The following is a 26,792-nucleotide window of genomic DNA, read 5'->3' as shown; positions in this document are numbered from 1 at the left end:
ATATTTTTTACTGATTTATTTTAGAGAGAGAGAAAGAGAAAGGGTGTGTGAGTGGGGGGAGGGGCAAAAGGAGAGGGAGAGAAGCAGACTCCCACTGAGCATGGAGCCCCACAGAGGGCTCGATCTCATGACCCAAAGCCAAAATCAAAAGTCAGATGCTTAACCGACTGAGCCACCCAGGAGCATCAGGTTGTGACTAGCATTAAAAAAGAATGAAATGGAATAAAAATATCAGGGTGCATTGAAGAAAGCTAAAGGCAAGCACTGTTCAGTGACATCTGTGCGTGTACACACACAGGTATATGTGATTAGGATGTGAGACAGATTTTTTCCTATATTCTAGAGCTTTCCTTTGGGGGTCTGCTTTAGGCTTGGCCAGACAAGAAAATCCCACCACGGATGAGAGCCACATCTGGTTCAAGGAGCTGGAAGACTACAGCGTTGGGAGTCCCTGGTTCTGAATGTTACAGTCTACCTGCAGGTTCAGCTGCCTGCCCTTCCCCAGTCTGTTCCCTCCAAGCCCCCAGACGCAGAGGTCCTGTCATTTCTCGTAGTGCTTCCAGCTGTTTGCTGCTCCCTCCTTGGAACTGCATGACCCAGGAACTGGATGCCGTATTTGGAAGGTATAAGGAAGCACAATGCACTCATTCATTCATTTTTTTTTTTTTTAAGATTTTATTTATTTATTTATTTATTTATTTATTTATTTATTTGACAGACAGAGATCACAAGTAGGCAGAGAGGCAGAGAGAGAGAGAGAGAGAGGGGAAGCAGGCTCCCTGCTGAGCAGACAGCCCAATGCATGGGCTGGGATCATGACCTGAGCCGAAGGCAGGCTTTAACCCACTGAGCCATCCAGGTGCCCCAATTTGTTTAGTCCTTTTTGATAACAGCTTTATCAACAACTAATTTATATAAACCATACAAGTCGTCCACTTAAAGTATGCAAATTCCTCTTTTTTTTTTTTTTTTTTTTTTTGGTATTTTCATAGGGTTGGGCAAGCTTCACCGCAATCAGTCCTAGAGTATTTTCACCACCTCGAAAGGGAAACTCCATGACCTTTACCCATCTTGCTTCCCCAGTACTTCTTTTCTTGGGTTGATGGGGCTGCTTCTGTGGAACCCTCAAGGTAAAATGATTCATTTCCACATCTAGGCCGACACGGTGGTTTTCTTTGGATCAGTTACCTCTTCAGCAAAAAGTCTTTGAGTGTGTACTCCCAGCTTACTTACATAGATATACATACATTTATGAATTTTACATATGTCACTCTATCAACCTCTTACTAAATTATCAATCTCACCAATTAAGCCTGAAGTGGGAAGGCTGAGTTTTGCCCAAACACCCCTCTAAGTTCCGCCAGCCCAATTCACTGCCCTCAGTTTAGGAAGTCCTGCCCAGTTTGATCAGGGCTCAGCTGAGCTCTCAGCCCCTTTTTCTGTCCTCCAAGGCTCCAACCTCCTTTTCCCAAACTTCAGGCAGCTTTCCTAGATGCCCAGGGTTTGTGTTTGGTTTTGTTTTTCTCCCCCCATGACCTAAAGCAGTGTCTTAGCCGTTCCCTGGGCTTCGAAGCTCTCCCTCCCTTCATCCTTCTGGTGGACTCTTTCTAAGTCATAAAGAACATGCTGGGGTTTACCTCCTTTGCTAGTTTTCTTAAATGTCCTGAGTACAGTTAGATGCCCCTGCCTCTCCCTTAACAGCCTGTACCTATTTTCCTATTGCCTGTAACACTTCATAAGTTTCTGTGTATCCGTGCCAGACTTCAGAGATTGGACTTTGTAGGTGGCTTACATTTTATTTATTTATTTATTTATTTATTTATTTATTTACTTACTTACTGTTATAAATGGTGTCATGAAGAACTTCCCTTGTACATGAATCTCTGTAATTTTCCACTTGGCTCCTCTCTCTCGCTTTCTTTTTTAAGATTCTTACTTACTTATTAGAGAGAGAGAGAGCACAAGCTAGCAGAGAGGCAGAGAAACAGACTCACTGCTCAGCAGGCAGCCAGCCCAATGTGAGGCTCGATCCCAGGACCCCAGGATCATGACCTAAGCCGAAGGGCAGACACTCAGCCGACTGAACCACTCAGGCGCCCCTCCGCTTGGCGTCTTAGAATGGATTCTTCAAATGCTGATGCCATTTTTTGTCACAGTTAAGACTTTTTTTTTTCCAGAAAAATGAGCTGGAATCAGATTGTAGCATTACTTGAATATTAGACTGAAGTGATTCTAAGCATGAAGGCTTGTTTATTGGAATATTGCTCTATATCAGTTTGCTAGGGCAGCTGTAACAAAATATGGTAAAATTGAGTGGCTTAAGTAACCACAAAAATTGATTGTTTCACAGTTCTGGAGGCAAGAAGTCCAAAGTGTGGGTGTTGGCTCGGCTGGTTCCGTTTTGAGGGCTTTGAGGGGAAGGTCTGTCCCAGGCCCCCCTTCTGTTCTGTGTTCATGGCATTCCCCTGTATGTGTGCCCACGTCCAAATTTTCCCCTTTTATAAGGACACCAGTCATACTGGACCAGGGACCCACACTACTTCAGTATGACCTCATCTTAACTGATTACATCTGTCATGACTTTATTTGGAAATAAAGGTTCTGAGGCTCTAGGGGTTAAGGCTTCAACATACGAATTTTTTGGTATGGGACACAATTCAACTCTTACACATTGATTGATACAAAGTTGAATTTATATTTTATTTAGGAATATTTCATCTATTTATAATACTGAATTTTTCTAATCAGCGACAAGATAATGCAGTTGACCTTTGAACAACACAGTAAGAACTGTGTCGGTTCACCTGGACGTGGATTTCTTTTTTGCAATACAGTCCAGGACTGTAAATGTATTTTCTCTTCCTTATGATTTTCTTTTTTAAAAAATTTAATTTAATTTACTTTTATTCAGTGTTCCAAAATTTATTGTTTATGCACCACACCCAGTCCTTACGATTTTCTCAATAACGCTTTCTTTTCTGCAGCTTTATGGTAAGAATGCAACATGTAATAAATAGAGCATACAAAATATGCGTCGACCAACTGTTTTTATTATCGGTAAGGCTTCTGCTCAACAGTAGGCCATTAGCAGCTAAGTTTTGGGGGCATCAAAAGCTACTCACAGATTTTCGACTGTGCGGGGTTTGGTGCCCCTGAACTTTGTATTGTTCCAGGGTCAACTGTATTTCGCTTTTGAAGACCTGTTTATAATTATCAATTAAATTTATAGATTTATTAGATTTGAGGCCCTTGGAAGATGGCAGTACTTGAGATATAACATCAGAATAATAGGAATAGGGGATAAAGTGTTTGGGATGTACGAGCATGGAGAGGGGTGCCTGGCCTGCCGTCGGCATTCCGTAAATTCCTCCAGAGTAGATTTGCTCAATAACTAGTGAGAGCAAAATAGTAAGGCAGGAAATTTAATTTTGGCATGTAACAGTTGTAGGAGATGTTGCTGGATGATCTGGGGGTACTTACGTATTTAAATGTGTCTAACATTGTCCTTTATCAGGACAGAACGAGTTCTTCATTCAGTATTTCACTATGTGTGTATAGCTTATCATAGAAGAAGTATATGAGTTGAAATACTATTATGAGAAGTTTGCACAAATATGCCCGTTACTACTAAGGTCTCCTTTTCTCTTCGGAATTACAGATGATTGAAAATGATTTATATTACGTGGAAAAAGAGTGACCCGTGAGGCGCCTGGGTGGTTCAGTGGGTTAAAGCCTCTGCCTTGTGCTCAGGTCTTGATCTCAGGGTCCTGGGATCAAGCCCTGGGGTTAGGCTCTCTGCTCAGTGGGGAGCCTGCTCCCCCAATTCCCCTGCCTGCCTCTCTGCCTACTTGTGATCTCTTTCTCTGTCAAATAAGTAATAGAATCTTTAAAAAAAACAACAAAAAAAGGAGTGACTCAGTCATTTAAGTGTCTGCCTTCCGCTTGGGTCATGATCCTGGGGTTCTGGGATCGAGCCCCACCCTTCTGCTTCTCCTCCTCCCTCTGCCTGCTGCTTCCCCCACTTGTGCTGTCTCTCAAATAAATAAATAAAATCTTCATATGGAAAAAGTAAGATGCCCCTCAAAGGTGTAATTATTTTAAGACATTTATGTTCCTGGTCCAAAGAAAACTCGAGTCCCCCGCCCGCACTCCCCTATTGCATTTCCAGCTCCTGGGGCTTTTCCCTCCTCCTGAACAACCCCCTCCCCAATCTTTCCTGGCTGAGTATCGGCTCAGGGAGATGTGAGGACTGGCCTGTTGTGTCAACACTCAACATTTCATATTTCATCTCAAGTCCTATAGATGAAAGCAGAAATATTTTAAGTTTTGAAAGCATGGAGATTTTTTACATTTCACAGATCTGCAGTTCCTGGTTTCAGAGAGTTCCTTTGATGTTTGCTCCTTGATTACAGGGCTCAGTTTAAACTCCTACCTTTGGGGGATAGCGTGGCACATTCCATGATTGCATTGTTCCCTTTTCTTTCTTCTTTTTACTCTGCGTGAAAATTCATCCCTTGAGCTGAACGCCCACCTGACCCATCCTCTGACCCATCCTTTTACGTTTGGGGAAGGCTCTGCAGGTGTAAGCCTTGTTCAGCTTCCACTTTGCTTCCTCATAAGCCCAAGGACAGGCTTTCTGGATGCACTCTTTGCTTCTTAGAAGCAGACAACCCAGCCCTACTTAGCAGGAATCTTTCTCTAGGCTCAAGCGCTAGTCCCCAGAGCCTGACTACCTTCCCACCCCCACCACTGCCCCAATACAGAAAGAACTGGGGGTGGGGGGGGGGGGAAGCAAAGCCTGCTTTGGCTACTGGGCAACCACTGCCTGCCACTTATTAGCTCATTTTGAAGTTATTTCCTAGTTGTGAAGGTTAATTTGCATAACATTATGAAATAGTGGGGCTAAATGCTGCCAACTGTTCGAACCTCATTAGAAGGGTTCGTCTCCCATCCTTTGTTACAGCTCTTTGGTGCGTGGATTTCTGCACTGCAAATATGTGGCGTACGTCCCCTGCCAGTGGAGCCTTGTCTCTGGGCCTACAAATCCCTCCGTGTGAGGGGTGAGTCCGCTTGTTGCGCACTCTCAGTGTGAACATATCTTGTCGCAGGCCTGTGATTGGCTGCAAATCTCAAGTAGGCCTGTGATTGGCTGCAAATCTAAAGTAGGCATGTGATTGGCTGCAAATCTAAAGTAGGATGATGTTTTCAAAAGTGCGGATTTAAGAACCCACGAGATTGCGCACTTTGGGCCACTGTGAAAGCAGAGATTCTTGACAGCTCCGAACAACGCTCGCCTTACAGACAGCCCTCGGGGACTACTTTCATTGCCGCCATCAGTACGGATGAAGATGGCCCTAAGATCATGGGAAGACACAGGATTGTGTGCAGGCCTGGAAGGGAGCACGCAGATGGCTTCTAATGACATGCTCAGGAATTTGGGGCCAAAATATTCTTTTGGATGTCAATGAAACAAAAACCCTGAAGTCTGTAAGCTCGTGTGATTCCTGAATCCCACTTAAAACTGGCTCACGAAGTAGATTTCTCACTCCGCTATCAGTGCGTTCAGGGTCTGGAGAGTCAGTGTGTTTTTAGGAGATCTTGTCCTGTCTTTGGCCATCTCTTCCTTAGCTCTATCTTCTTGAACTGCCTTGCTAAGATGTGTCATTGTCAGCTTATTACAGAGTTTTCCAACCATTTCAATTCCTTGGGCGTATGCAAACGTTTGCATGTGTTCTTGTGCAACCAGAAAAGACCATAGAAAGAAATGATGTGCCCAAGCAAAGCCACGGGAGGCAGACATCCAAATAATGCTCAGAGGAGATGTTCATTTGTTGACTCACTCAGCAGATTTTGAGGACTAATAACTTGCGGGGCACAGTGCTAGGTTATAAAGGCTGAGAGATAACCAGTGTTGTCTTGGCTTCAAGAGCTTCTAGGCTATCCAGGGAAGAAAGTACATGTATATGAAGCCGACTCTATACCCTTCCCCAGTTCCATTCTCGTTCCACACTTAGAGGCAATCACTAATCTGATTTTGGTTTTTATCATCTCTATGCATGTTTTTATATTTGTATGAAATACATGTGTACCCCCAAACGCTGTATAATATTATTTTGCATGTTTATAGAAATAGTAAGACTCTGATCATATCATTCTGTAACTTACTTTGTCTTTGAAATTTATCCATGTAATTCTAATTTATAATTTTTGCTACTGAGTTTTACTGCATGGAGATAACATGGCTTATTCGTGCCATTTGTCAATAAACTCTTAAGGTGTTTCAGCTTTTCACTGTAGCACACCCTGACTGATTGATTGCACTGTTTTTTGCGTGCCCATGTGCAAGAGTTCCGTAGGTGTATTTGTGTAACGGTTGAGTCATATGATCTGTGTATCTTCAGCCTTTCTTTGTTTGATCAGTTAATTTATCCTCAAAGCAGTTATGCCTCCTGACTCTCCCACCAGGAGTGTATTTGAGTTCCAGTTCCCTGCATCCTCACTAACACTGGGTTTTGTTGTATTTTTTGATACTCGCCTTAATGATGTTCTTTGAGCTCCCTGAACATCTGTCTTCTCATCACACTCAATTAATGTCCTTGCCAAACTGTAGACTCTAAGAGGCAGGGACACCGACTGCGTGTTCACCATTCCACCTCTGGGAGTTAGCTAAATCTAGCTTCTTCATCCTTCTTCTGGATGGCAAGGACGATTTCAGGTGCTGTTTCTTCCACAAAGCCTTCGCTGATCACTTAAAATCAGATGGCTCTTGCTTATTCAGGGACAAACACGAAACACTTTATTTGCACCATTTTCATGTTTACCGTAGCCTGCCATGTCTTCGATCTATATGCATACTTCTCTAGTTCTGAAGGGTAAGAGGAGGTCTTAGTTATCCTTGCAGGACCTGTGCCTTGGATGTTTTGGGTGCTTGGTAAATATTTATGCAAATACTTCAGAGCCTGGTATGTTCTAGACAATCATTCACACCCTTGTTATTTCATGATATTCAGTGTACTTGCCAATGAAAGATAGGCACCCATAGGCTGATGCTCTAGAAGGGCTTCAAAAACAAGAGGACTTTTGACCCTGCACCTGCCCCATGCTGGCATTACCAGTCTGGTTGTCTGTCAGTAGGATAGGGCAAAAATGGTATCTCTGTGCTTTAATTTACTTTGAACATTAGTGAAGATGGACATCTTATAAATATTAGCTAGCATATATGTATATGTGTGTGTGTGTGTGTGTGTATGCTTTATATGCAATATATATTTTTTTCTTTTAGTAACACGTCTGTTCATATTTTTTTTTAAAGATTTTATTTATTTATTTGACAGAGAGAAATCACAAGTAGGCAGAGAGGCAGGCAGAGAGAGAGAGAGAGAGAGAGAGAGAGGAGGAAGCAGGCTCCCCGCTGAGCAGAGAGCCCGATGCGGGACTCGATCCCAGGACCCTGAGATCATGACCTGAGCCGAAGGCAGCGGCTTAACCCACTGAGCCACCCAGGCGCCCCTGTTCATATTTTGTTCTTTTTTCATTTAGGCTAATTGATTGATTGTATGGCCTTTTTCTACGTTAAGAATTTTAGTACTCTCTCGTGTTGCCAATTTATGAATTAAATAAAGCTTGTTTCTTAGAGTGAATTGCTTGCCTCAGTGCTTCTACTCATACTGTTTCTCTGGAAAAAATATTCCTCCCCTCTCCACCCTTCTCTTTCTTCTCTACCCTTCTCTCCTTGTCCCGCCCCTCATACACTCTTAACCTGGCCACCCCCTACCCAGCCTTCATGGCTTAATTTCAGTTACCGCTGCTTAGGACAGGGCTCCAGTCCTGCCCTCTTACCTTGTGTAAGTCAACCCTTCCCCCCATCATTCTCCTCCATTACCGCCTTCATGCTCCCTCCTGGGGCCCCAACCCTTTGCAGTTGTAGGCCTGTTTAATGCTTTTACCCACCACGGAAGTGTAAACCCCTTCAAGAGCTAGGATGCAACCTGGTAAATAAGGGGAGAAAGAAATTCAACAGCCAAGTGATTCTTTTTGATCACGATTTTATAAAATCAACCCAAAATTTAATTTCTATTTCATCAGGTGGTAAAGAAGGTCTTTAAAGACGACCACTTGCATTCTCAGAAAGCACTTACATGTTTGCTGAATGAGAGTGGAAATGGGAGTTTTGTCCAATGGGTGGATGAGTGAGAGAGAGAGAATGTGCATCTGGGTGCCAGACAGCTGCATATTTGGGGAGTAGGTGTGGTCAGCTGTTCCCCTGATTTCAAGGACCCTGCCCATGTTGGCTCCGGGAGAGATGTGTAGCATTCAGACAGCCTCTGAGAGTGTCTTAAGGCAGTGTGTCTAGGGCAGCACACATTGAACAGCTGTTTCTCAAAGATAAAGCCGGGGCATAAGCTATGCCGGGCACGTCAACAGTCACAGCAGGCTGTTTTGTGGAGAGCCCTTGTGAATCTGATCTGATTATCAGGCTATTTCCACACATGTTAGGTGTATTTGAAGGGCAATCCCGTGCTCCATGGTGAGAAAATGAGAAATTGAAATCCTGATCTTCGGTTCTGCGTCCAATGCCTTGATAGCACAGAAAATGATTTTTTTAGGGGTTTGCAGGTGTGTGTATATACGCACATGAACATGTGTGTACATGTGTGTGTGGTCAGATTTAATCCAGTATGCTTCTTTGACTGGTTTGTTGGAATTCTTGACCTGACTACTCTAGATACTGTCATAAAATGTACTGTGTTTCTCTGTGGGTTTGACTGCTGTAAATATTTATGCGTAGTTTCTTTTCTAGAATACAGTTTTCCCAGATTTTCCAGCAAACAATGGCTCTGACTATGCTGAAGGATGAAGAAACAAGAAGCTGCTATCAATTATAGTGTTTGAAAGTATGGCTTTAGATAAAAGGATGAGTTGTTGTTTAATGTATCAAACAATATTGTGAGCAAATTCTGGTTGACCACATCTGGGTGTGTTCCCCTTGACCCTTAAGGAGAAGGGTGAGCCAGCAGTGATGAGGTTGGACCCAGTCCACAGGGCAGAGAGGGTGGGGCTGGATCCCAGGGAGAGAGATGCTGCCTGGATTGAACCTTATAAGCGAGCCTGTGTATTTGGGGGAGGACACTGCTTTAGTCCAACTGTGTGCAAGGTCAGCAGCATGTGCTCTTGGTTTCTTTAAATCAGCCTCTAACAGTGTGGCTTCAACTCAGCCATTTTCAGGTGGTTGGGATCTTCAGGTTAGTCTTCTAGATTGGTTTCATACACTGCCCAGATGGTTCTTAAAAAACATACAGCCATCTCGCAAACACACTGATGAGGACCTCTGCCTTTGGTTCCTTTGACTCAGCCCACAGATGCATTTAGTGTTGAATTTGGGGAGTTACTCAAGTCCAAAATTGTTACTGCTGTGGCCAGTCTGTAATGGCAAGAATCTTGTTGACCATTTTGGCGCCATTAACCTGTTCTGAGAATAGACTGGTTTTGCACAAGATACCCAATGGTAGTACCTTCACACTCGAACCTAATCAATAGAAATCCTAATCCTAGAAATGCCTTGTTTCTTTAGAATAACGAGTACAACCACTTACCTAGTTAATGAGTATATATCTTAATGTTCCTATATTTCTAATTTTTTTTAGTTCCTGTGTCTGAGACATTGGCTTTTTTTTTTTTTTTAATCTGTATCGGTTCTTACAATATCAGTGAAACAGCTAGATCAATGTCTTTTATTACAATAGTGATTTTGTTAATGAGAATACTTGGTCTGTTGGTGTTTGTAAAACTTAAGACTCGATTACAGCATGAACGCCATCAGTCATTATTTTGAAACACAGCTGGGCTTATATTTCTTACACAACTTATTACTAACTTTTATTTTAGGGTTCACATACTGTCATTTTATTAATAGAAAAAAATTAGTGTTCCAGCTGGATTCTCTGTTCTTGTAGGCTTTAGCTATCCTTACCACTTTTGGATACATTTTCTTATTTCTCTTATGTTTATTCAATTTTTTTGGGTGATGTTTTCTTGCTCAAAAAAGCAACCACAAGTTTCCTGTGTGCAGCAAGTAATCTGTCTTGCTTTAAGCAATGGATTAAGCAAATGGTCTATAATACTTCATAATTTTAATAATTTTCATGGAAATTAGCTTTCTTATCAGGTTGATCTAGATTTAAGACAACCATATGCCCGGGACTGTCTTCTTTGACCAGTGTTGCAGTTCGAGGGAGATGCACTAAGACAGAAGCAGGCAGAAGATACTGTCTTTATCAATTAGCTATTGCCATGTAACAATCTGTCCTTGTTATTATGCCTGCTTAGCAAAGTACCCCAAAATGAAGTGGCTGGAAATGATGACAGAACTTATTTCACCCACAGACCTACAGTCTGGTTAGAACTCTGCTCCACTTCATGTTAGCTGGGTCAACTCAAAAGCTGGAGGCTGAAATCCCCTGAAGCTTACTTGCTCACGTGTCTTGTGGTTGATGCTGGAGGTCTGCCAAGACCTTAGCTCTGGAACTGTCCCATAGTACCTACGAGTGGCCTCTCCATGTGGCCTAGGCTTCCTCATAATATTGGGGCTGGGTTTCCAGGGCACGGAGGATATTCTGTTACTGTATATGAAGGGGAGGCCACTCAGCTCCTGTCACTCACACTGAGGCCATCAGAGCCAGAGCACCGAAAAGGAAAATTCCAGTTGGAAACTGGGCATAGCAAACCTAAAAATCCAGAACTCATGCATTGGTTAGATCCAGAAAAGATGTACGTGCGTTCTTTATCCTAAGCATGATATAATGCATCTCTTGGATTTATTGAGCATACAGCTCTCCATTTAGACAAATTGTGAAGTATCTTACCTTCTCAACTGTCAGTTTTATCTTGCTCTCAGTCTTATTGACATTCTTCTGTATATAATATATTTGATGATCTTGTATTCTAGGTATAGACATTTGTTTTCTGGAGGCCAGACGAGACCTGAGAGGGATTATGGATCTGAGATTTTTACTTCCATAAGTAAGGGAAATAATGTGCATTTTATTTAACCAAGTCTGTCATACCACTGGTTTGAGAGGTGATGTATATTAATAAGAACTAACATTTACTGAGCACCTAGTATGTTCTAGACACTGGTGAAAGCACTTTGTATAAAAAGATCCTTTATCCTCTCAGGAGTATTCTAAGGCAAATAGATCTTCACTTTGTTGGGGGGGAAAAAAAAACCACAACAACACCAAAACAGTGGCCCAAGTAGCTAAGCATAGGCAGTTAGGCATTTTGGCTCAAGAATCCATGTCCCTAACTGTGGGGAAGGTAGAAACTTTGGACAAAGCATCGGCCTTTGACTCCCATTTCTCCCAAGAAAGCACGTGACGCTGCACCTGTGAAGAGTTACATACATGAACTCAACAAATCTATGCAAATCACCTGTGAGGGGTTCATAAAAGTCACTCTTCGGGGCGAAGAGAAGATTTAAAAAAAAAAAACCCTTAAAACTCCACCTTTTCTCTCAAGGACTTTATTTAGTAAAGACATTACAATAAGAACATGACTGGAATGGAAGCCAAACAATGGATAACTGAAGGAGAAATTAAGGAAATGGGGGGAAAGGTGAGAGGACTGTGCTTTGGAAACAGGAGGTAGTTAATAAATATTTGTTATGCTGAAACTAAGTGGAATTTTGAGTAGGTCTTGAGAGGCACCTGAGTGATAGAATGGGGTGGGGAGCCCCTGCTCATGTAGGTGAGGGAAACAGCAGAGAGACAGCTGGGCTACGGGGAAGGAGAAAGGAGAAGCCAGGACTGGAAAGGTGAGTGAGTGACAGCCGGATGGCTGAGAGTCTCCTGTGAAGACCAGGCAGAGGAAGTGACACTTCTTTTCTGAGACCAAGAGGAGTGCTCAGCAGCGTCTGACTGTGCTGGAGTGGAAGGAGCTTCCAGGAACTTCTGAGGCATGCAGAAAGTCTCTTCAATGCTGTTTAACCTGCATACGTTAACCCTCTGGGCCTCATTATCTTCAGTCATAGAATGGGGATAAAAACACCAGCCTCCTAGATTTCATAAGAAACAATGAACTATGATATATAAAATCCCCAGTATAATGGTTGATGCGCAGGGATCGTCTCAATGATGATTGCTGACATGCCGTCATACCATTACTTCGATGTCGAAGATGGTGATTATGACTGGCTTCATGGCTGCCATTATCAGGCTGAATTAGAGTAAAGAGGAAACTCTAGTTAGTCTTTAGTGAAGAAAATAAAAACCATCATAGATGTTTCAATGGAGGGAATTAGTTTAAGGGCAAAGAGGCAAAATACGATAGTGAAGCAACCCAGAGATTAGCAATGGCAGGAAGCTACCATTACTCCCAGAGCTAAGAGGCAGAGGGAGAAAATAGTGTTGCTTGAGCTCAGAGATGGTGCTGCCCAGAGGGAGCTAGAACCGAGGTGAGGGCCACCAGTGGGAGCTGGGAATGTGGAGAGAGGGGCTGGCGGCCACTAGAGATGCTACCTGAGGCAAAGCTGGGGAGGGAACAGCTCCTTGGCGTTCCCATTCGTCCTGCCCTACCTAGACTTTCCCAAAGTGTCTCACTGTGTGTGTTTATCTGGAAGCCAGTAGTCAGGAGAGCTTGGGAATTGGAAGTCCCCTCTGATATAAAGCAGAGAGAGGGCAGAGGCAGTAGGGAAGGGCTGTGAGAGCCAACAGTTGACTGGCCCAGATAGAATGAAACTTGGGTTCTATCTGTGCTGTCTGGTATGATCGCCACTGACCACATGTGGCTGTTTAAATTAAATGAAAAATTCAGTGTCTCCGTGGCACTAGCTGCATTTCAAGTGTTTAATTTCCATCGTTGCAGAAAGTTCTGTTGGACTGTGCTGGTTCTATCTGCTGGCATGAGGATGGAGTAGGGTCCTGCAAACGGAAAGGCAGATTCTGAATGGAGAAGCCATGAAGAGGTAAAATGAACAGACATGACACAATCATGGTGGAAATAAAGAGAAAACAGAAATTTGTATGGCAAATGCACTGGTTGTCCTTTTTGAAGCAGTGGGGGAACCCAGGAGGAGAATCTGTGTTGCAAGTAGAAAGACTAAGTTCATTTTGGACCGTGATGGGCTTGAGGCTCTGGCAGGCTATAGCAGGATGCCGTCTAGGCAGCTGCATGTTTGGACCTGGTTAGGGATCGGGCTAGAAATAGACATTGGAAAGTTGTTGTCCTGGAAGTGACTCTTGGACTTTTAGGAAGCGAGCCACCCACTAAGGATCTGGGACCCTGTGTAACAGTACAGCTGCAGACAGAGTAGACCATGTATGTGGTCCAAGCCTTGGCACATGGAGAGATGGTGGCTCGGTCTGAAATGGTCAGCCATGCAGCCCAGCTGCGTAGAAGGTCATCAAAAGCAAAACAGAAATGACAGGCTTAGGAGAATAGGGCAGTTAGAGATCTCGATGGAAACAAAAAGTCAATTGAGTAGGCAGGAGGTAGTGTCAGACATAAAGGGAGATCAGGGAAGCCGATGCCGCTGTTAGCTAACCTGAGTTTGTTCAGGAAACACTGCACAGTGCAGAGTGCAGATGAGGCTTGGGGGTGAGACAGACATGAATGGAGGGTCCAAAAAGAGAGTCAAAGAAATAAGTCCGTGGGCACTTGGGTGGCTCAGACAGTTAAGCATCTGACTTGATTTCAGCTCAGGTCGTGATCTCAAGGTGGTGAGATCAAACCCTGCATTGGGCTCCATGCTGGGTGTAGAGCCTGCTTGAGATTTTCTCTCTCCCTCTACACTCTAACCCCCTGCCTGCTGCCTCTTGCTCTCACTCTTCTCTCTCTCAAGAAATAAGTCCCCTTAGATGTTGAAATTGCCATAGATTCATCCATGAAATAAGTATTTGTGAGCATTTCCTGTGTGCCGCACTGTGATAGGCACTGAGCCTAGTGTATCAAAGATACAGCCCTGTCACTTCCAGGAATGCAGAGTCTAAACCAGAATTTAAAATGTGGGTGCTGACCCCACCTCCAGAGAGTCTGAGAGATTTGGTGGTTGGAGGACAGAGGAAATGGGTGCGCGGAGACAGTCGGAGTGAGAGAGCAGAGGTGACTCTGGTTCTGAGGGGAGGACCATCACAGACCGAAGCCTAGGCTGCAAAGGGAATTACAAAAGAGGTAGGGGAGAGATGGGGGAAGGTTCTAGACCCACTTGAAAGCAGGAAGGATGCCAAGAGGCAGGTTTTCATTTCTGGAGGAGTCTGGAGACCAAGCCTGTTCTAAAATTTTGTGAATAAGTTTTGTACCTAGACCTTTTGAGCTAGTATTTAATGAAATCAAATATTTTAATATACAGGGCAGACATAAGGTGACTTGATCCTGGCGTTCCAAAACTCAGATGATTGTTACTTCAGCCTGCCGGCGGAGTCCTAGCTGTCACTGGCAGGCCTCAGTGCTCCCGCAGGGGCAGCTAGTGCCCAGGCCCCGGAGCCCGGGCTTTGTCCGGCCCTTTACTCCTTATACCCTGCTCCCCCTTCAGGAAGAGCCACCCGCGTTGGTCCCAAGAGTTTCCGCCTGTCAGCCCTGGTTCATTTGTGTGCTGATATGAGTGTTGGAGAAGCTGTGTTCCTTCACCTTTTCCTTTTCTAGAGAAGCCTTTTATTTCAGTTTGTGTGGTTGATGCTCGGAACCAAAGGGACAGGTGTGGTAGCAAGGATGCGCGTGCGCAGATGAACTTCCTGCTGTCCTCGTGCCCCACCCCCCGACCCCGGGACCTGGGTGTGTAGCGGGCACTGCGCATGGGGCATTTTGCTGGGTTTTGTTTGCTTTTTTCTTTTCAGACAAACAAATCATTTCTGAGTGGCTCTTTTGTTCCTCATTTCTTTCTATTTGTTCCATGATCAAGACGCAGTGATCTGTTTATGGTTTTGTGGAAATAGAACAGTGAACGTTTCCACAGCACTTACCATGTGCCAGACCCTCATCCCCAAACCGGTGCTTCCAGAGCACCTGTGAATTCACAGAATCGGCACAAAACATTTAGGAGGTAGGTGCCGTTTTTTAAATCTCTAACTCACAAATGAGGAAACTGAGGCAGAGCCTGTGTAAGTACAACTTGCCCACGGCTGGGCGGTGGCTGAACTGGGTTTCCAACCCTCCAGAATCCACGTGCTGGGCCGTGTCTCTCTCCCTCGAGGTCTAGCAATCAGTGCTAGATGGTTGGTTTGAATTTCTTTCTCTGACTGCTTAAAATGACCAAGGAGATTTTGCCTCACTTGAAGTATAGCTATCTTGGGATTTGCACAATTTTTACAGTCTTTTGCTTAAGAAAAAAAAAGAAAGAAAGAAAGAAAGAAGATTACAGATTTTTTTTTGAGAAGCTGAGGGTCCGCGGTCCCATTTCCCTGTACTGATACCTAATCCCTGTTTCAAATCACAAGTCTCGTCTTAGCTTACTGATACACTCCCTTAGGATGTCTATGACAACCTTAGCGCAAAAATAACAAAAAAGGCCTTAGGGGAGTTGCTTTTAGGGCTGGTGCCTGATTTCTGTTAGGTTTGTGAAAGCTTGGCAATTTCTTAAGGGCTGGGAGGCCCTGGGCATAATCTGGATTTTTTTTTTTTTTTTTGATGACTTAGAATTGTGAAGGCCATCAGCAGAACATTAGCCGCAGTGGCATTTCCCCTTTACATCCTGTCCCTTTACTTTGCATGGAAATGATTCCCTTAGTTTAAAAACATAAAGAAGAAAAGACCTCAGACCTAAGTAAGATCTTAATGAAATGAACATGTGCAGACCATGGCCCTTCATCGGGGCCTAGACCATGATTGATTGTTCCGAGGACTGTCTAAATCAGTAGCATGTTTTTGGACAGCTTGCAGAAGACCAACCTATTTAGCATTTTGGCCAGCATTGCCAAGGGGGCTGCCGCTGTGGGTCTGTGCAATTCTTTGTATGATAAATAATTATAAAGGGAACTGTCAACTTGAGCCTCTGGCTGTTGGGAAGACTGACTTGAAAGCATGCTTAACTTTGGGTGTATACAGCCCCAACATCTGGTGCAGGGACTTGATGAATTGGGTGGGGGGCAGTATGCTTGGCATCTGTGTATTAGGTCCTAGAATGTTCTTTTCAAGTTGTTTGTTCCGGTCCCAGTGGACTTGTATTCTTTAGGAAATAAAAAGACAACTGCAGAAAGGATTAATTAGAATCCATTTCTCTGGGGACAAAAAAAAAATCTTTATTGGTAACTTACAGTTTAAGATGAGAGCTCTCATTGGTAATGGAAATTGCTCATGGGTCTGCCTTCCGCTTTGAGTAGATTATAATCCAGGAGATGGCTCAAGAAGAAAAAAAAAAATAAACTGTACCATCGTAAAGGTAAAAGGATAGCAGAAGAAGAGAGAAAAAGAATCCCATAAGAATCATGAGAGCATTTGGCGTAGAGAAGCAGAAGTAATTCAAACATAAAGTAAAAAGGAAAAAAAAAAACGCTTTGAATCACACAGGAAAGCATAAGTAAGTCATCAGTTTGTCCTGGATGCATCTTGAAATTTTGAACTTTTGTACATTACATAAACTAAAAAGAGCACAAGTTTTATACCAGTGACCCAAAACCACAAAGTAATTTACTTTTATTAGCATTGGAGTAAATACCAGTGTTTTCTGGCTTGTGGCTTGGATATGAAACATAAAAGAGGAAAAGTCTGTTTGGCTTTTTTCCTCCCAAAACTAATACAGCTGGCAAAAGGCAACATTTTGCCTTCCTTGTAATTGCCCGGAAATTTAAAATAGACCTTTTACTTTTTCAGAGTTTATATTGAAATTCCATCTTTACGTGGAGTCAGTGAGCATACGTTTAATAGCACATGTTGGTCTCTCATGTGTAGTCTGTATTATGTGAAAGGCCAGAGGAATTTTGAGCACCAGCATGGCATAACTCTTAATTCTTTTGGGATGGGGCTGCTTAGAGAGATCCAGGATCTTGAATATTGAATCAAATATTGAACCAACTGAATATTGTCTTCTGTGCTACTACAATCGTTTATCTCCTGGAAGGTCTCAGAGGGACTTACACACACAATGAACCAGCTGAGAAATGTTGTTGTTGTTGTTGTTGTTGTTGTTGTTGTTGTTTTCTATGAAGTTCTTTTGCAACACCTCAAAGGCCCCTTGAAGAACTTGGGCAGGGAGTCCAATGTGTCAAGTGTTTAAGATCTAGACACCATTGACTTCTTAGAGGTCATTTTTTCTTTTTATGATAAACCTGTATTTATGTTACCAGTGATAGCCTAGAACAGAGACCACGTTATCTGTTTTTAGGGCTCAGACAGAACAGGAGAAAACAAGGGAGGCTTCATGGTTATACCTTTGCCAGTCAATCTTGACAAGTGTCTAGCATCCAGGGCATTTTGAAGTGGTAGAAATCAGCCACTATTGGTTAGTTGTGGCATAGTTCCTGGATAGGAGTCTGCGACAGAAGCATTCCACTGTTGTTCTGTATCTACTCCCCAGTTTCTCTCCTCCCAATCTTTTCTCTTAACAGTGGCATCTTCCTCAAACACTAATCTGACCTGTTAGCCTTTTGTCTAACTTGGCTTAAAATCATTCCATGGCTTCCCCTTGTTCCTGGGCTCAGCTGAGATTTCTTCAAGGGTTCTGTGAGATTTTGTACTGGTGTTACTTCCATCCACGTCTCCATCCAGGTGTTGGACTCTGCTTGCCTCGTTCCCTAAGCTCCTGATGGGGATTTTTCTTTCCACCCCTCATGCTTGCCATGTTCCAGCCCTGTGCCTGGCTGTGCACGTGCCATTTCCTCTTTCTAGAAGACCCTTCCCTCTCTCTTTCCTCTTGGACCTCCTACTCATTCTTCTGCTTTCAGCTCAGGAGCCATTTTCTTGAGCAGATCAGGTCTCCTCATCCAAAGCTCCCCTCCAGCCATATGTTTCTCCTTTCTGAAACTGACAGCAGTTGTAACTTTCTGTGTGTGTAACTTAAGGACCGCCCTCTCCCCCTCCACGTGGGCCATCATGGTATTCCCTCCCTCTCTCCCATCGTGCGTACACCAATGTTTGCTGAATCAGTGAATACTCTCCCGGGTTTATCTATCCCGATCACAGTGACCAGACGCACAGCCATCTACTTGCAGACTTTAAAAATCTGCAGGTGTGGTGCCTCTCACCTTTTTGTATTTCCCGGGATACCTGGCCACTCTTCTGTTCACGTTCTGTGTATTCAGAATCGCTAATTTCCAAGCTTTTCTTTTGGATGACTCCCTTCTGCCATTCCTGGCAGGCCAGAGCTGAATTGGGCAGCCTGCTCCAAAATTAGAAGAGGGAATTCTCCAAGGAAATTTCCCTCAGCCTTTCTCCTGCCCATTTCTGTGTTTTCATCCCCAGTGGAGTCCCCGGGCTTTGTTACCCTGGTGCCGCCCTTCATTGCTTCCTCTTTGGATCGTTCAAATCTTTGAGCCAGTCTCCTGGGGTGGTTCCCACCTGCCCCCACATTTGTTCCTACCTGGGAAATCAACTCAACAGGTTTCTGAACTGGTGGTGCCTTTGGTAGTGATTCCCAAGTCCCTGCTGCCAGCATGCCAGTGCGTTCCAGAATGTTCTCAGCCAAACAATCCTTCTGAAGTCTCGGCTTCCCTCCACTTTTGGACTCCAGGCCTCAAGTTACAATTACCTCCTACCAATATGCCTTTCTGCTACCTCTTCTGTAGCCTGGGTCATATTTCCTGTTCTTCCAGTGCCTCATTTCCTTTGTGCCCCATCCATTCTCTCTTAAAGAGGAGCACAAAATTACTACCCACTTCTTAGTTTGCTTCATTCCTGTCTACATGTCATGTGGAGAACTGGGTCAGCATGCTGTCCTCCCTTTTTCTTTCTTTCCCCACCGTTTTTGTTTTCAAATCGAAGACTAGCATTGTATATGGGCCCTACTTCTCTCTGCATTTGAAATTTTCCTTCCAAAGCCCAAGTAAATAGTTGGTTTGTGTGTGTGTGTGTGTGTGTGTGTGTTTAATCTATTTAGAAAATCTGAAGCCTTCTTTCGCTAAAGAGCAGAGGTCAGCCCATTGTGGCCCACTGCATGGTTTTTAAAATAAAGCTTTATTGAAACTACATCCATTCATTTGTGTTTGTCTATGGCAGTTTTCACACTACAAAGGTAGAGCTGAGTAGTTGTGACAAAGACAGTATGGGTCCCAAAGGTGAAAAGACTTACCTGTCTGGAAACCTTTGCATACCCCTCCTCTAGCTCAGTAATTTTCTACCTTCTCTGTGCAATAGAATTACCTGGGAAGCTTTCAGAAAAAGTGTCTGTGGGCAGGCTCTGCTCCAGAATAATTAAGTTAGAGTCTCTGGCTAGGGTTGTATTTCTAGGTGATTGTCATGTGCGATCAGATTGAGAAGTGCAGCGAATAGGTCCCCTTTCTTCTCTCTCGATTACTCAGTGAGCCCTGCTTTGTGGGCCTCCCAATTTTCCGATCAATATCAAGGCTTCAAAACCATTCCATTGCTTAGTGACAGGTTAGGGAGAGAATGACAGGTAAACCTCATGCTGTTCATCTTGAAAGCCTTCTTTCTGGCTGCAGGTCCCTGCAAATTCCCAAGGAGATAAGAGTTCAGTTCTCTATCCCTGCTAGTGTCCTCCATAGCTTCCTGGTTCGTCAGTATCCCCTTCCTTGTCATTTTGGATGTTTTTGTTCCTTGTCGAGTCCCTGTGTCGCCTTTCAGGTTGTTCAGTATACTTTTTCACACCATGCCTTTTTGAACTATTAAATTTCTTGTTATTACTACTTTCGTGGTAAAATAAAAACAACATAAAATTTACCATTTTAACCCTCTTAAGTGGACCGTGTGGGAGCATTGAATGCATTCCTATTGTGCAACCGTCACAGCCATCCATCCAGAACACTTTTCATCTTGCAAGACTAAAACTTTGTACTCATTAAACAGTTAACTCAATTAACTCCTGATTACTGTGTCCCCCCAGCCCCCAGTCACCACCAGCCACTTTCTATCAACTACTCTAGGCACCTCACAGAAGTGGGATCATACAGTATTTGTCTTTCTGTAACTGGCTTATTTCCCATGGCATCATGTCCTCAGTGCTCCTCGATGTTATGACATGTGGCAGGATCTCCTTTGCTTTTAAGGCTGAATAATATTCCATTATATGTGTATACCACGTTTTGTTTATCCATTCATCTGTCAACTGATACGTGGGTTGCTTCTATCTTTTGGCTATTGTGAATAATGCTGCCATGAACAGGAGTCTGTAAGTAGCTCTCCAAGTCTATTAAATTCCTTTTTAACTTGATATCTCTGATCCTGTCTACAAGGAATTTGGACCTGGCATATGGTCCTTATTATTCTTACACTGTTCAGAATGTTCTGGAAAGATCAGTGGTCATCAAGCATTGTACGTCTTGCAGTTTTACCAGAAAACAATATCAACATCATGTTTACAGGTAACACTGAAACCCAGAGGTCAAGTAATATTTGGCAGTGACCTTCACAGTAGAGTCGGAAGTACCAACATGGGCTGGGCACCATTCTTTCAGTGTTACAAATCATACCCCAGAGATATGGGCTTGCCTGGTGATTTTTGGTATGTGATAATCTTTATTTTTGTTTTGGCTTTTCACGTGGTGAAAGTGAAGGCTCTTTGGGAGTCTGGTAGGTCAATATAGAAAATTTACAGAGCAAAGTTTGCATGTTTGCTTTTATTTGTATAGGTCCACAGTCATTTGGGTACAGTTACAAAGCCCCAACAGCTTTGAGAAGTAGAAGTTTTCTTTTTAATTTTAGGTTTTTAATATATTTTTTTTATTCTTCCTCCCTCCTGTGCCCTTCCTGCCCTTCCTTCTTTCCTTCCTTCTTTCCATAATTCATTTAGTGGCACAACTCTGACCTGATCTGAAATGACTTCAGGCTATTAATTATTTTTATTTACTCCATTTAATGTGAATATTCACTTTTTTTTTTTTTTTTTTAACCACAAAAATGCTGTGTTTGATTACAGGGTGCTTAGGTAGACCTCTTGGAGATGTTACATAATAGACAGTACATACATTAAGTAGCCATTCTGAAACCTAAGAAATTATAAATTACTTTCAAGAGTTTAGAGCAAGGTTTATAGCCCTGTGTTATCAAGTATCTGTTTTTCTCTCATTCGGATGAGATCAAAGTTGGTGACGACATCCTAACTCCCTTTCGGAGTCCTGTTTACTTGTATACACTTTTACCGTCTTTCATTTGGTCATCATAGTATGTGAGTAGGTGCTCAAATTTCCAACTCTGGCCTTTTGTCTGTTGGGAATGTGCATGAAGCTCATTTGTGGAGAGGTTCTTACTTTTAAGAAGCTGCAAGGCTATCCTAGTATCCTAGAAGACCCAGGCAAGGTGTTCATCTTAGTGATTTTCAAACCCTTCTTCCCTAGAGACTCAAATGAGGATTTGTCATCGTGTATCCACTTAAATATACTCAAATGTGACAGTTTTCACCATATTCATAAGGTTGTCGCAGGGTCAATCAATTGGGCTGTAGACCACATACCCCCCAGGAGGTGAAAATTCAGTAAGTCATACATTTTGGTAGTTGGACATCGGTTTGTTTAAACTGCCACAATAATTGAGGGGTGCCTAGGTGGTCTGTTAAGTGTCCAACTCTTGATTTTGGCTCAGGTCATGATCTTAGGGTCATGAGATCGCTTGACCTTATGTCATCGGGCTCCTTGTTCAGCAGGGAGATTGCTTGGGGTTCTCTCTCTCCCTCTCCCCTTGGCCCTCACTCTCTGTCTCTCTCAAAGAAGTAAATAAGTCTTTAAAATTTTATATATATATATAAAAGATCAACCGCCATAACAATGGAAGTGAGGCTAGCCACGTTTGAGCGACTGACTCTCTTCCACCTTTGTTGAGCTCACTTCTTTTTGAAGGGAAAATAGGATCCTTTATATTACTCCAGAATATATTAGTGTGGTCACAACTCAAAACTCATACCATGCTGGTTTATTACCTGCCTCCTTCCTTAATTCAGTAATAGATTCCTCAGGTCTTTGAAGTATTGTTTCTCTGAAATGTCCCACTCCTCAATGACTCCCATGCACTTGTCAAAATGAGAGACGAAGGTGACTCTGAATGTGGGCTGAGGGCCATGCTTTCAGTCCTGGGCATTTTTCATGTCCAAGGTATGGCCGGCTTCACATAGACCAGAAAAACTTTCTTTGCGTTTTAACACCCCTTTTCAAGATAATGTCACTGCTGGTTTTGAAAACTTATAAAGATTTTTCTTGCTTTGAGTTTCTTCTGACTTTGAGGTTTAGAGTTTCTCAAAGAAATGAGACTCATCTTTAAGCACAAGTCCCAGGATTTTGTGCTGTTGGATAACAGCTGCAAAGCTGCAGAGGTCCTTGAGGGAGAGTCAGAGAAGGGGATGGGGGAGGAATGGACCATCAGATGGCAGCTTACCCTCTTCATCACTCAGGTGTCAGTTCATGCTCCATATTTTTCTTTCTTCAACCTCCAATACTATTCTTTTTTCTTACCCTCATCTGATGGCTTCTGAAAAGCAACCTGGAAAGATCAGCTGATCTTCCCACTGTCAAACTTATCATCTACCTTGGTCTGTACCCATTTCTTGTGCCTTCCTTCTGTTGCAATGAATGATCTCACCCTGTACATCTGAAGCCAGACCTTACCCTTGTGATCTGCATCTCCTCACATATTCAGAAACTTACTCTTTGCTCCCTCAGTTGTCATCTCTCTCTTTTCTACTTCGCTGACCTGTTTTCCACGGGGCCATTCCTTTAGCACCTGCCCTTTCTTAAGTAAATGTCCACCTCTTTCTACTTCTGCATATCTGCTTACTCGAAGAGTTGACTGTACTTTTCCTTTATCTGTTCCAGAACATGTGCATTTACTCACCATTCCATGGAAGTTACATGTCAAGGTCACATCTGTGTCCTTCATTGCCCAAATCTAACAGATAATGCCCCATTCTCATCTTACACAACCTCTCAGCACCATTGGACCATTAACCACTCCTTCCCTCTTCAAACGTTTTTCCTCTCTTGGCCTCCAGACCATCCTTATCTTATGATTGGACTCCCAACACATTGGCTAGTACTTCTTATTCTCCTTTGCTGGACTCTCCTCTTTTTCCTGACTTTTAATTATTGGCTGGTCCCAGGGCTCAGTCCTTGGACAACTTCTCTTGCACATGCTGTGGATGATTTTATCTCATGGTCTAACTCCTTACCTTTGAACCCCACTATATCTAACTCTTTCCCCAGTGTCTCCACTTGGATATCACACAGTCTTCTCTTCACACAGATAGAAATAAAATACCGTTCTTGATTTTTCTTTCCAAAGGTGCTCCTGTCCAAGCTTCCCTATCCGAATAGCTTGTTCTACTATGCATCCTGTTGTTCAAGGTCCAAATGTGCAGATATTCTCAACTCTTCTCCTTTGCTGATATCTCATGTTTGGTTAGCCCATGAACAAACCTTTTAGCTTCTATCTTCAAAATAAGCTTGGGATCTGACCACTTCTCAACACCCCCTCAGCTACTACCCTAGTCCAGATTCTCATTTTTCGCACCCGGCCTATGCAGTTGTGTCCTCATTGTCTTCCTGTTTCAATCTTGTCCATCTGTTTCTCTGCATCAATTTTCCATACAATGGCCAGAGTAATTTTAAAAAGTGTTAATCAAATCACATCTCTTTTCTGCTCAAAAATCTCTTTTTAGTGGCTTTGAACAGCACTGAGAATAAGTTACAAGGTCCTTATTGTCCATAAGGCTGTCAGCTGCCTCTCTGCCATCATCTTGTTGCCCTGCTACCCTTACTGGCTCCATTTCAGCCACACGTGCTTTTTTCTTCACCAGCAACTCCATGTTCCCACCCACCTGTGGGCCTTGTAGCATTTCTCTGCCTGGAATGCTTTCCCCGTGGCAATCAGCATTGTTCATGGCCTCCTTCACTCTCTGATTATGTGTCATTTCTGGTTATGTGTTACTTCTTTGGTGAAACCTTTTTAATATAAAATATCTCAAGTAGCCATCCATTCCTTGCCACTTTTTATATCCCTTTGCTCTATCCTTCGTCATAGCTCTTATCACCACTTTATATCATCTGTTCCATTGTTAATTATCTATCTTGTTTACTAGACCCCACTGCCATGAATTCAGATACCACATCTCCAGAGTCTAGAGTAATATCAGGCCAGAATATGTGCTCTGTGAATAATTGTTGGATGACTTAATCTACTCAGGAATACAGGGACAAGACATACAAGTATTAATGACAGCTCTGGGTAAATTACATGAACAATTTTCTTGTGCTCTCATATGCTTGATCTCATTTAATCCTTATTTAAGGTCAGTGCTATCATTTTCCCTACTTTAGAGGTGAGGAAAGAGGTATAGTATAGATGTACTTTCCCCACAGAGGATTTAAGCCCAGATCTTTCAATTATAAACACTGTCTGTTTCATGTATGAGAGACAGTTAGCGCTTTGGCGGTTGGAGAGAAATTTGGTTTGCCAAGAGGTACAGGCTCTTGTGGGTGCTTTGAGTATTATATCTGGAGATTTGAACATAGTATTTTAAAGGGAGAAGGCATTCTGGTTGTTGTAAATGGCATGAGCAAATGCAAAGAGGCATGGATGTGTGTGGTGAATTTATGCAAGGAGTAGACTCATAGAGCAGATTCTTTGATCAGTGGTCTAAGGAGTTAGGGCTTGAGCTCCAGGCAGTAGGAAACATTCGGAAATATTTAAATCAAGACAGCCATAAGCCGACAGGTATTCCAAAGATCCCCCAGCTTGGTCAGCCATGCAAAGAGGAGGGAGAGGAGGGAATCAGAAGGGGGGTGGCAAGCAGGAGCAAGAACCTAGGTTGAAAGGACTTGCTCTGAAAGAAAGAGGCAATTCTCAAAGGTTAAAAAAAAAATGCTAATGTTAGAGAACATTCTGGAAGCTCCCAAGGTTTTGGAGAATGATCTTTTTTTGTGTCTGAGAATGCCATACTTATTAAAGCAAGTCATTCTTTTAAGAATATAGGTAGAAGACTCATCAAGTCTGGGGTTAGGGTTTTGAGTTGTTAGTTGAAATCTTGAAAAGAGTCATCATGTGAAACATAGTAAATTATAGAAGAGCAACAGATCTTAATTCAGACTGAGAAACATGTTTTGAGCTCCTATCATGTGTTAGATCTAATTAGAGGCAGAGGGAGAAGCAGACTCCCCCCTGAGTGGGGAGCCTGATGTGGGACTCAATACTAGGACCTTGCGATCATGATCTGAGCCAAAGCAGACACTTAGCCTACTGAGCCATCTAGGCACCCCATATATCTAACTTCTTAATAAGAAAATATTTCTGTGTTTTTTTGTTTTGCTTTTTAGACTATGCTTATCACATTGTGGTGAAGTTAAACTACTATGCATTGTGACCTTGGGCAAGGTGAAGCTTTATTTTAAAAGCTGACTCACTTTGAACTGGTTTTTTTTTTTTTTTAAAGATTTTATTTATTTATTTGACAGAGAGAAACCACAAGTAGATGGAGAGGCAGGCAGAGAGAGAGAGGGAAGCAGGCTCTCTGCTGAGCAGAGAGCCCAATGCAGAACTTGATCCCAGGACTCTGAGATCATGACCCGAGCCGAAGGCAGCGGCCCAACCCACTGAGCCACCCAGGCGCCCCTGAACTGGTTTTTAATAAATGTTCTAGGATGCTGGAAAGATCTGGGTGGAACAGTGCTTAATATTTCAAAGTGAGCACTTGAAAATCTATTTCTGCTTCTTAGTAATAGGATCTCTGAAGTTCCAGAATTATTTTCGAACGGGTTCACTGGTTCTTGGAGGCCCTGCGCTCCCAAGTCTGTGGAACTGGAGAGGATTTTGACGTGAATGCTTTTGCACCTGGCATTTGATGGAAACTGTTTGGGGAATTACTTAGTCATATATCTAAAAAATATCTAGTGTTTATCCTCTTAGAGATGGGATTTAATGGCCAAATGGCTTGATTTGACCCTATGCATGGCTCAGAGCTACTTAATTATTAAAATTCCTGACTGCTGAGTTCCTCAATTAGATTACAAATTTAAATAAAACATGTGTGTTCTGTATCTCTGTTTTGAAGCAGTCTGTGATCTATTTATATGACGTATTGATTCCAGCCCTGCTTGTGTTCTTGGAGCTTCCTTTCACTCGACATACATCCCTCCTTTCTCCCTGGCCCATCTGAGCTCATCCCCTCTTTTCAGAAGACCCCTTTAATAGCTCCTTCTCACTTGCCTTGTTTCACTTCTCTGGACATTTATACACAAATGCACTTGTCGTTTTTCTTTGCTTAACATCACCCTGAACTGGATGCTGTGTACATTTTTTTAAAAATTCCTTTATGGTTTAAAATATTCTGCACATGGAAAGCAAGTCTGTGGGCACAACATGCTCCATTAGTCCACCATTTTTTTTTTCCCCAAGAGAAGCACTAGAAATCCTTTGTCATTTAAATATCAGCACTTCTGGGTTTTATATTTGGAGGCTTATTTAAATTTTTTAAAAAATGTAAATTTTTAAAATGTGACTAGGGGGTGCAGTATGATAGAGGCCAAATAGCCTGTGTGAGGGCCTGTTTAGTCCCCCAGGCCAGGAGTTAGCCAGCTCTGTAGAAAGCCAGAGTTGCCGATGCTTCCACCTACCAGAGACTTTTCTCAAAAAGAGGTCTTGCTCAGACAGATCGGGAAAGGCTAGGTTATCGCCCACTGGAGAATGTCTGCGCACATTAGCCTGTTACTAGC

The 26,792-nt window shown here is 43.0% G+C and overlaps 1 protein-coding gene across 18 annotated transcripts in view; it reads left to right on the top strand.

Moving 5' to 3' along the window:
* Positions 1-26,792, top strand: part of LIMCH1 (LIM and calponin homology domains 1) — a 329,186-nt gene that overhangs the window by 89,763 nt on the left and 212,631 nt on the right. The gene's annotated exons all lie outside the window — the stretch shown is intronic.

Source organism: Mustela nivalis (assembly GCF_964662115.1).
Source record: "Mustela nivalis genome assembly, chromosome: 4".
Taxonomy (NCBI): Eukaryota; Metazoa; Chordata; class Mammalia; order Carnivora; family Mustelidae; genus Mustela; species Mustela nivalis.
Note: the sequence above shows the minus strand (reverse complement) of the source record. Positions and strands in the feature narration are given on the sequence as shown.